The following is a 10,549-nucleotide window of genomic DNA, read 5'->3' as shown; positions in this document are numbered from 1 at the left end:
TGAATCAAGAAAATATAATCCCCTCTCTACATCCTAAGAATACTTTAGATATGCTAATAATTGATATACTAAGCAGGGAAGGCACACAAAAATGAAAATTTACAGCTCCTTCACTAGTGCCTGGTTTAAGAGAATAAAAAAACAAAACATGTCTCAAATCATTCATTCTTGTCCAGCTGCTGAATCAAAACAACCGAAGAGATTTGTGATATAAGTCTACGTTAGTGAGCTAGTCCTGGAGAATATGACCTCACAAAGATTTACCAGGTATCAAATATGTCACCCTGCTTTTTGGATGTGTTGTTTACATAAGCTGTGTGCTGGTCCTATGATGGGCTTTAGTTATTGTAATTTCTGGTGAGGAAACTCAGCATCATATGGAACTCCCCAGCCAATATTTTAACAAGTAATAGTTATTAAAGCCCTTCTCTCAGTATAATTGTATGCTGAGCACAGATTAAAGAAGAACAGAACAAAGGGGGAGGGGGATCTGTCCCAGCCATAAAAGACATTTGAGCCAAGTTACAGTTATCAAGCCAAATATGACGGGAAATAGATAAAAAACTAAAAACAGAAGAGGGAAATAACGATATGGCACAATGTAATATCAGAACTGTCACAATGCATTATATACTTGATTGTCAAATGAGTGGCAGAGAAAGAAACTGCTATTAGTTTAGGAAGGGAAGAGAAAATTTGGGGCTAAAGCGTTCCAAGAAGATTGAAGGCAAAATGGGGGGCTGACCTTGGTCCTGAAGCATGTCTGCTGCCTGGACACCGTGAGAAAGTCAAGAGGTCAAAACGGGGCATTTTAGACGGACCATGCAGGAAAGAAGTCTAAAGGCTCCAGCTCTATTTGGTTGGCAAAGACAAGCAAATTATTCAGGTGGGAGATAGCAGTTCCTTGGATAGATAATCCATGGGGAAATAAAAGGAGTCAGGCAGCAGGGCATTGACATGAAGAGGCAAGAATTTTGGATTGCATTCTTCGACAAAAATTGAAATGTATCATTTTGGTTAGGTATTTTTGGCACCTGCTGGCACAAAGTGATTAAACTGGTTACTAGCTTTGTACTCTGCCTGACAGAGAGCATTTTATATGCCATGGAATACTTCAAAAGCAACATAACATGTGTCATACAACACTTTACATACCTTCAGCTGCAAACTGTCTTTCAGCATTTTTTGGACACACACACACACACCACACTGTGCTGGCTTTCTTCCTTTTTATGTAGGGACTTCAAGCTCAATTTTGATAGACATACAAATACATACTATAAATAATATGGTACATTTGTAATAAAAATGTGCATTAGATAAAAATTTTAGAAATAAAAAGCAATGAAAAAAGCAAAATTTACAATTTTATTTTATTGGGTAGTTATAATTTTATGTGAATCTTTTTCAGGAAATTGAAATTATTTATAATAATAATATTTTCAGTGAACTTAGTGAGGCCATGTCTGCTTCACATTTCAGAAAGACTTGGTCTGGCATCTCATGATAGAATAGTTTCAAAGCCTCACTGATATCCATACCTTCTATGACTGATCTAGGTGGGAAAGTTCCCTATACAGATTAATACTCAGGGATGATTGCATTGTCTGAGCAGCTCTCTAGCTGCTCACTCATTTTTTAGTCTCAAGTCTCCATATAACAAGCATCTCTGGAAATTTTGCTAGCAAGTTTCTAGTTGTTTCAGCATCTGGCTGATTAGAATATGCTTCCTTGTATTTTCTACATTCAGATATGATATCTCTATTATCATTTTTTGCTATGGTATCTCAGTGGCTTTGAAACTTCTCTTGTATTTATCCACTCTCAAAACTGAGTTCAATTTTCCTGTTCATTGACATGTTGTGGTTTGCCCCATATACTGACTTGTTTGAACATCTGGCCTCTAGTTGGTGGTGCTATTTTGAGAGGTCATGGAACCTTTGGGACATGGAACCAAGCTGGTGGGCTAGAATTCCCACAGTGAACTTTGATATCTATGGAATATAACTGCTTTGGGTCTAATCTCTGCCTCTAGGTTTATACCACACAAAGGAGTGACCCACACATTCTTAAAGGTATAAATGTTCCAATCAGCACTCTTTCCCCAGCAAAACAGACTGCACACTCTGAGATTTCCCCATCATTAAGTTGGTTCTTTTGTACAGTTTGTTACAACAAAGATGAAAGTAATGAATGCATTGACAGAGGACAGACATGTCTTTATTGAGCTTTTATTTTACTTGGCCATGAGTCTGAAAAAGAGAAGTGTTGGCTTCACCATAACAAAGCAATGATGCTCCCATTATTATTGGTTTCAGCCTGCAGTTTCCTTCTGAAATACTTTTACATCTCCACACACAAACCATCTACGCTGCCCTCAACAAACTCCCTTCACCATGGAATCCTCATCCACCAGAAGCTTCAAGTCCTCTGTACACAGTGACCATGTGACAAAGCAATGAGTGGGATCCATGGCAAATTGTTACTTTAGTATTGGATATTTACCAATTCACTAACTACTAGAAGTCTTGATATTTCTTATTACATCTCAGGTAACCTTCTGGTGTGAAGCATTACTTTAGAAACAATAGTTGTGTCTGTTTTGGGGAATCCTTTACTAGCCTGGAGCCAAACTACCTGGGTTTTGAGCTGTGCCTAGACCTTACAGGCCTTAGAGGGTTAACAGGAAAAAGGAGCTGCAGCTCAAAAGAATAACTGCTTTGTGTGTGCATGCGTGTGTGCGAGAGAGAGAGAGAGAGAGAGAGAGAGAGAGAGAGAGAGAGAGAAAGAGAGAGAGAGAGATAAAGAAGGATACAGAGTCTCAGTGGATCAAGATCAACCCTGTGCGTGCCAGTGTGCCATACACTCGCAGAGGCCATTTCTTCCAGCGATGTCTTTCCTGCCTGTTTCTGATGGAAATACCCTTCTGGAAGTGTCAGCTCTGTCAACTGAATTTTCATATCTCCCCATTAAATAATCAGGATGTGATTGGGATGTTACATTTATGAGGCAGTTTCTGAAACCTCTTTGAAGATAATTGTCAGTTACTGCAGTAAAAAATGTGCCCTTCATGCGACTTTTCCCCTCAAAGTTCTCCAACTTCACAATCTGGTGAGCTCACAATTCTTATTTCTATCACTGCATCCCATAAAGACTAAAGTGGAGGATGATTTTAATGGGCTCAGTGGTGAGCAGAAAATAAATACACAGTTCTGGCTGCTATTTAGTACCATAGGGCTAAAGAGAATGAGGTTATTGGCCCACCCCTATACATATGCAGCCATTCTCATTCTGAAATTTCCTCTAGGTCCATTCGGCGCTTTCAGATGTAATCTAGTCTCCTCTGCAAAAAAGAACTGTCTTGGGAGTTACCATTCGTATCACACTGGTAGGCTAGAATTCCTCCACATGCACAACTCTCCATCATCCTCTCCTCAGCTTTGAAAATGGTACATCCAGCTCTGTCTTTCACCCAGTATGACAAAATACATAGCAGCGCACATTCTCAAGACATTCTGTGTGTCTTATATCTTGACCCTTCTGAAATCAAGTGCATATGTTCAGTGCACTTAGGGAAAACTGCCTCCAACATGTCCAAGGGAAAGAGTTTCAATTCACTATTACATAAACCAATAATAAGACCCTCTGTCTCGCTCATATTCTTTTGCCTTTACATCTTGAATTCATTCATCCATTCACCCCATGGCATACAAATTTCCATGGCAAAAATCCCCGAAGGTCAGCATAGACTTCTTAACCACCTTTGATGCACACAGATCCATCTCTTTAGTCTTTCTCTTGTCTCTCCAGCACTGCATATTCTACACTGCATCCACTCTACGTACACACACAAATTCTCCCTCTATTTGATTTGTTGTTCTCTTGTTTAAAAATACACCAGATATTATACATTGAAAACTCCTGCAAGTATCTGTACCCAACAAATATCATAATAGCATGGATTTCTAGGCATATTCTGTGATTAAATCAAACTTTTGGTAACATGAAGAGTAAGTTTTCTTTTCCATGTGAGAAAGACATGATCCACTGTTATAAATCCCCGACATTCCCATCCTTTTATACTCACATTCCATATTAATATTTATATTTAGCAAGTAACTTTGTTTCAGCAGTAAAACAATGTAAATGTGACACAAATAGGAGGTGGAACAGAGTAAACTAGGCTTTACTTTCTTACAATGCATTCAGTATCATGTTAAAGACCCCAGGACAATTTTTAGGAAGTTATACAACCTACATGACAACAAAAAACAGCCGAGCAGGTGTGAGAGGCTGTCTAAGACTACTCAATGCTCACCATTTGACAGATGGACACAGTACAGCCACTAGGTGAAAGGAGATGAAACAAGCCAAAAACCATCCAACTGAGCTCACCAAACAATCTTAGCGTTCAAATAAAATTGTTGATGCTTTGAATTTCGATATTTGGAAAGGTATATTTTACAACAATGATAAAATTTGCACATCTTTTTAAGCTTACATTTGGCATGATTTAAGTTATTTTGTTTTCCTTTGGTTTTTCAAGACAGGGTTTCTCTATGTAGCTTTGGTGCCTGTCCTGAAACTTGCTGGCTTCAAACTCACAAAGATCCTCTGCCTCTGCCTCCCAAGTGCTGGGATTAAAGGCATACGCCACCACCACCCAGTTTAAGTTATCAAAAGCTATCTCAGGCTATTAGTGAGGGAATGTGATTATAGAAAGATAAGGATGGACACAGAGATATTTCCACATAGAATAGCAATGGCCATGAGGCAAAGTGAGAGTGTCTAATGGACGTTCAAGTTACTATAGTTATCATGGGTTCCACGGTGTAAACCAGTTATAATAAACATTTGCCAATATAGAACACAGACTCGGCAGTAAGTAAACTGCTGTAAAGTAATACGTTTGTCGTCATTGAGAATGGAAATAGTTAATTGATTAAAAATTAATACAAGGAAATGGGAAGAGTTTTAGAATAAAGTTTAATAATACAAAACACTAAAATTTTAACAAAATTATTTTGACCAAGACTTGGAACATAAAAAATGTTCTTAATGAATTTGCTGGTCTAAGATGGCCTCTGGCTATACTGTGGAAATGTAGAATGGATATTTCTAACCATGAATTATAAAATAAAGTATATATAAAACTTCAAAGACACTAGTAATACACAAGAGATCCCCTTGCAGTAGAACACATGTCTTCGAGAAACTAATATCCCAGGCAGCATAACATACCACAAATACAGAGCTACCACAAACAGAAATAAAGGCATGAGATTTTTCTTTTCTAACAGTATAAGGTCAATTTTATCCCTAAGAATCACACAATTTTTAACTCAAGAATTTTTATAGTTTTAATGACACAAATCAGGGACCTGTTGAAAATTTAAATAACGCCTGATTTCTCACTGTAAACTTGTAGGAAACAGAAAGGCCTGCTCATTTATAAAATAGGTAATTTTTATATGAAAGTAATTATCAACAGGTGAACCCACAGCCAAGAAAGAAAAGATAAAACATTAGGAGAAAAACTCACAAGGAAATTATTCCCAGGCACCAAATCTATCTACATGAGGACTATCTCTGGCTCAGTGTGAGGACCCAGGCAGCATGAGGCTGGCATACCTTCAGAATCACAGTCAGCTAAGTATTCTGAAAAGTTGCAGCTCAAACACTGATAAATTGAAGTCAGCTGTAGTAGAAGGACTGACACAACAAGCATCAGCCAATGCTACAAATTAGGCAACTTCCCTTCACTTCAGTGTGGTTACAGTGCGGTAGCCGTGAGAAGCCCCATGTTGTTTACCAGAATCCACTTAGAGATGAATGACTTAAGACAAGGACCGGAAAGACCACCAGGCTACCAAATATAAGATGTAGAACAAAATACCGGGTGCATGGCTTTTGTTCTCCTGTTAATATAAACTTGTATACAGTGATGAAAGTGACCAGTGTTGCCATGGCTTGCTCCTAAATTTGTACTATGATTCACTTGCCTAACATGCCACCAGACACTAACTTTCCTGCTTGCCACTCCCATCAGCTGAATCTCACCTGCTTGGTTTACACTGGCTTCTTACAGAAAATCATGAACTCTCATAGATTTTTGTACTTCTGGTTATTTCTTCTTGGAATACTCTTCCTCCATACCCTTCTTCCCTTCAGACATCCACAGATCTTTCTTTGTATATAATGTAATGTCAAATTAACAAAAAAGATCTTGTGTTATATGAAAGAAATTGTAAGTGAACTTAAGATCCAATAAGAAAAAGTCAAAGCAAGCCCAACTTGGAGTTTCTTATCTGAAAGGCCTGCTCTAACTACTCTTCAGAAAAAAACCCTTGGCTTTATCTTTCACCTTTGTATTCTACTCCACATAATATATGAGTACTTGTACCATTATATGTTATATATTCTCATATACTGTGTATGCATTGGCTAATCAATACAATACTGCAGTAATCTACATGACTTTGTGTACCATACAACATACCATTATATGTAATACACTTTATGCTATATATTGTTATATTTATTTATCACTTACCTTCCCCTAATAAAATGCAAATTTCCTAGTGTAACAAAGACACATTTCTTCCTTTGCTCTCTTCTGGTCCTAATGACAATCTTTATAACTTGAAGATACATAATAAGTATTTTAATAAATTAATTTCATAGAATGAATTTGTTATGTGTTCGAAAATTTTGTGATTCTATCATGCTCTTGCAAGGGAAGATAGAGAAAAGGTAACAATTCAAGATATGCTTTGATAATAATGATAATGACCAACACACATACACAGTGCTTCTACGCTCTTCTCACTGACCTCCATGTATCTTTTATATTGATTCTTTGGGAATTTCACATCATGCACCCCAATCCCACTAATCTTGCAGTCCCTCTTTATCTGGCCTTCCATATAGTAACCCCAAAAGAAAGCTAAAAACAGAATAAAAATAAGATGAAAATTAACAATAGTAAAAGAAAGACACTTCATTCCTCCATCTTTCCTGTCTCTGCATTGTCTGTTCCTTCATCTTAGTGGCCTTGGAAACTGCTGTGTATCATGCACACACCCTTTGTCTGAATATGTTATTGGTATGGTTGTTGGTAAGGTTCAAAGTCTCTAGCTTTAGTACACTGCATCAATACTGGGCCCATAACAGCCATCCTCTTTGATATTACTGGTGTTGCCGAGTCATGGAGATCCTATGGCTATGGTTCAACAGAATCAGTCCTTTCACACTCTCCAGCAGATCATAGATGGGGTGTATGCTGGGATCTGTCTACACCAAACACTAGATGTGTGCCTGACTGGAAGCAGAATTTGGTCATTCTAGGCTGCTGGGACCACTCCTCTCAGGCAAGGGGTGGAGCTAGCTCACCCATGCTCATGGAGACCCACTTAATCTCCACTGACTTCTGTGATGCCATTTTACAGATGAAGGAGATGAGTCTTGGAGGAACCATATACTTGTCTGCCTTCCCAAAACTAATGAGCTTTCATCAGATCTAGCCCAGGGTACAATGAATCATTTCATCACAATTTTTGTGTCTTTCAATTAATTTTGACTTAGAGTAACAAAAGTGCTTTTCTTAAAAGGCAAAGCATGTAAGTCCTGAAACATGAAGCTTTTTGTCCACAGAGGACTTTACAGATGGCAGGTTTGGAATGAACTTGGGAGCCAGTATGTGGAAGCTCCGGCTGTGTTAATAGAGCCATGGGCAAACCATCCCAGGAAGTCCAGGAGACCTTGTTGATGATAGTGAAGAGCTGACTTGTACTGATGGTTTCAACCCCTACTAATGATTTTAGAGGAATATAGGGACCCTGAAGGAAAGATCAAGCAGAAGAAAAGTGGATGAGCATACAGTGGAAAGATCCATCTCCTGGTTGTTAAATTTCCATCTGAAAAGATTATCCAGTGACTAGGATGGACCCTTCTGGTGCTTTAGGGCAAGTGAAGCTATGTGAAATACAATCTGCAGTTTAATAAAATGCATCTGAACGAGAGAGCAAAGCATGAATGAATGAATGCAAATACCTCTGCAGAAGGCAGCTACACAGGGAAGCTGTGTGTTACTCTACAGACTTTGGAGCATCGGGAAGGTAAGGTTCCTTTCTGGGAGGGAGAATTTGGATGCATCATGTCAGGTTTGAGTCTTTATAGGGTGGCTATATTTGTGGGGCAGTGGCTTGAGAGAAGAAAGATTCTAAGTAAAAAAATAAGAAGATGGAAGGTACATTTGTGCTATTTTAGCAGAGGTGGCAAAATGGGCTTGAAAGACAATAAGAAGATGGAGTTTAAAAATAAAAATAGTTTTTTTTAAAACTATGTTCCTGGAAATACTAGATTCTTGGACTATTAAAAAGGAGCTGAAAACAAAAGCTGTCATATCTTGTTATTGTATGTGTGTAGCTACATATGTTGGATACACAGGTTCTTTGTTGCATGTTGCATACATACGTTTGTTGAGGAAAAACCCTAAGCCTATCATAAAAGCAAAATAGAAGATGATTAGTTCACAAATGCCTGCAGTGATAAGTTGCAAACAGATTGTAAAGTCCTTGCAAAGACTAAAGTTAGAGGACATAAAAATAGCAGCCTGCAAAGATCCACCTGGGTTTGAAAGACTAAGGAAAACTAAGCTGCTATTTAAAATACTAGCTCAGAAGCAACAAAGGCTTGTTTTCCTAAATAAGACTTAACTATCATAGTGATGCAAAGAAGTCTGCTTATGTTTTAATTCATTTTATCTCTGCTCTCTTTCTTTTGTAGATGAATGTATTGCATGGTATAGAATGGTGTCTTAAATTCTCATTGCACAGACTCTTGATTCTCTGAGAACTCAGAATTCTTTAAGGTATGGAGCATGAGAGATACCCTGTAGATCTACTGGTGAGAAAGATGGCTGATTTCTGCTCCGATGATTTGGGCTCTCAGGTCTGAACAACAGAAATGATGTTCATGGCACCTGGACACAAACCTAGAGAACATCTTGTTCTTTTGACTTCTCATTCTCAGCTCTTTCTCAGGATGATCTCATTTTGCTCTCTGAGCCATTAGCGCTATCACCCTGAATTCCGGTTAAAGGGCATCCCTTGCATGCCTTGGCATGCTTCCCAGATATGTGTTTCATCCGAAATATAGAGACCAAATTACCAATAAAGAAATTATGAGTGACTGCCCCTGCTCTGTCTCTGTCATCCTCCTCCACAGTTGAATACTCTTCATTGTGAGAGACTCGTTTTTTCCTGCAATTCAGCTTAAATTTTCCTTCACTTGGCTTCCTCGCATCACTCCTAATTATAGTCTAATAAAGCCCTTGGATTACTGTGAGCTATTTCCATCCTTTCCTGCTCCCACCTCAGTACTTCTTCAGAGGTTTCCTAGGCCCAGAACCACATTGTGCAAAATGATGACCAGGTCTTAAAAAGTTTATTCCACAGGTTAAGATTCAGGAGTGTGAGACCCTATTCTCAAGAGCTTCTCTCCACTTCCAACTATATGCTTTATCCTAGATTAAGAAAATGGATTGTAAAAGTGTCTGAGATGAAGGACTTTTGGAACAAAGCAGAAGTCGTGGATATCGGTCTGTAGACTATGCCTCCAAAACGCATTCCAATACAGGAAATTCGTTGGAAAGCCATAGCTTGTCAGCCTACACATCTAGTCACTGAGGTTTCTGGCTCTAGAAAGAAGAATTCAGACAACACTGTATCCTCAAGCCAGTCCCTACCCCCACTGCAATTCACTGTAATGAGATCTCATCCCCTAAGGAACAAATTACCCTTTGCCCGGGGAATAAAATAGCAAGGGAGAAGTTAGGGGCAATCATAGGTTGTTAATTGTGTGATCTTGGGGAAAATGCTGAGCCATGTATTTTTATTTTGAAGTTTCAAGAAAATATTTAATAACTCATTAAAATGTGATAAGGTGAAGTCTGTTTGTGTTCTCAATCCATATTTTGTTAATATTCACTGGGGCAGCAGTTTTAAAAAGAAGAGTTAAGACTAGAATATCATTTGGGAGCTTCCTGAGATGAGAATTGATTTAGAATGGACTTCCGATGAGAGGTAGAACTTAGGTGCAGACTCTGATAGAGAACAACCAAGTTGATAAAGACTTAAATAAGGCTTAGAGTTTCTAAAAATAAAGGCTTTATTTGCACTGCCTGTGTTCTATGTGTGTGAAACATCAAGATGTGAGTTCCAACGTTAAAGACCCAAGGTCTTATGGGTAGCTCCAAATAGCTTGGCTGTGAAGTTATATTTTTACCTTTCTTGTTTATACCTCAGCATCATAGTTGAGTCCCCTCCTCCCATCCCTCTGCTGCTGCCACCATGATGTCTGCCACTCTACCTCACTTATCCTACTCATCCATAAATCATGAAGACCTTAAGTAGCACTTTGTAGAATGAATAACTAGAGACAAATAAAGTTAGTTTTATTAATGACCTCAGGTTAGGGACAATGACATGAGCTTTCCAGTGTTGTGGGAATCAATCAGGACAGCCTGACTCCAGGGACATTTCAACTG

Source organism: Microtus oregoni, unplaced genomic scaffold (genome assembly GCF_018167655.1).
Source record: "Microtus oregoni isolate MIOR12 unplaced genomic scaffold, Mior012 000083F_ref0000379, whole genome shotgun sequence".
In the NCBI taxonomy this organism is placed as follows: domain Eukaryota; kingdom Metazoa; phylum Chordata; class Mammalia; order Rodentia; family Cricetidae; genus Microtus; species Microtus oregoni.
This window is presented reverse-complemented; position numbering follows the sequence as displayed.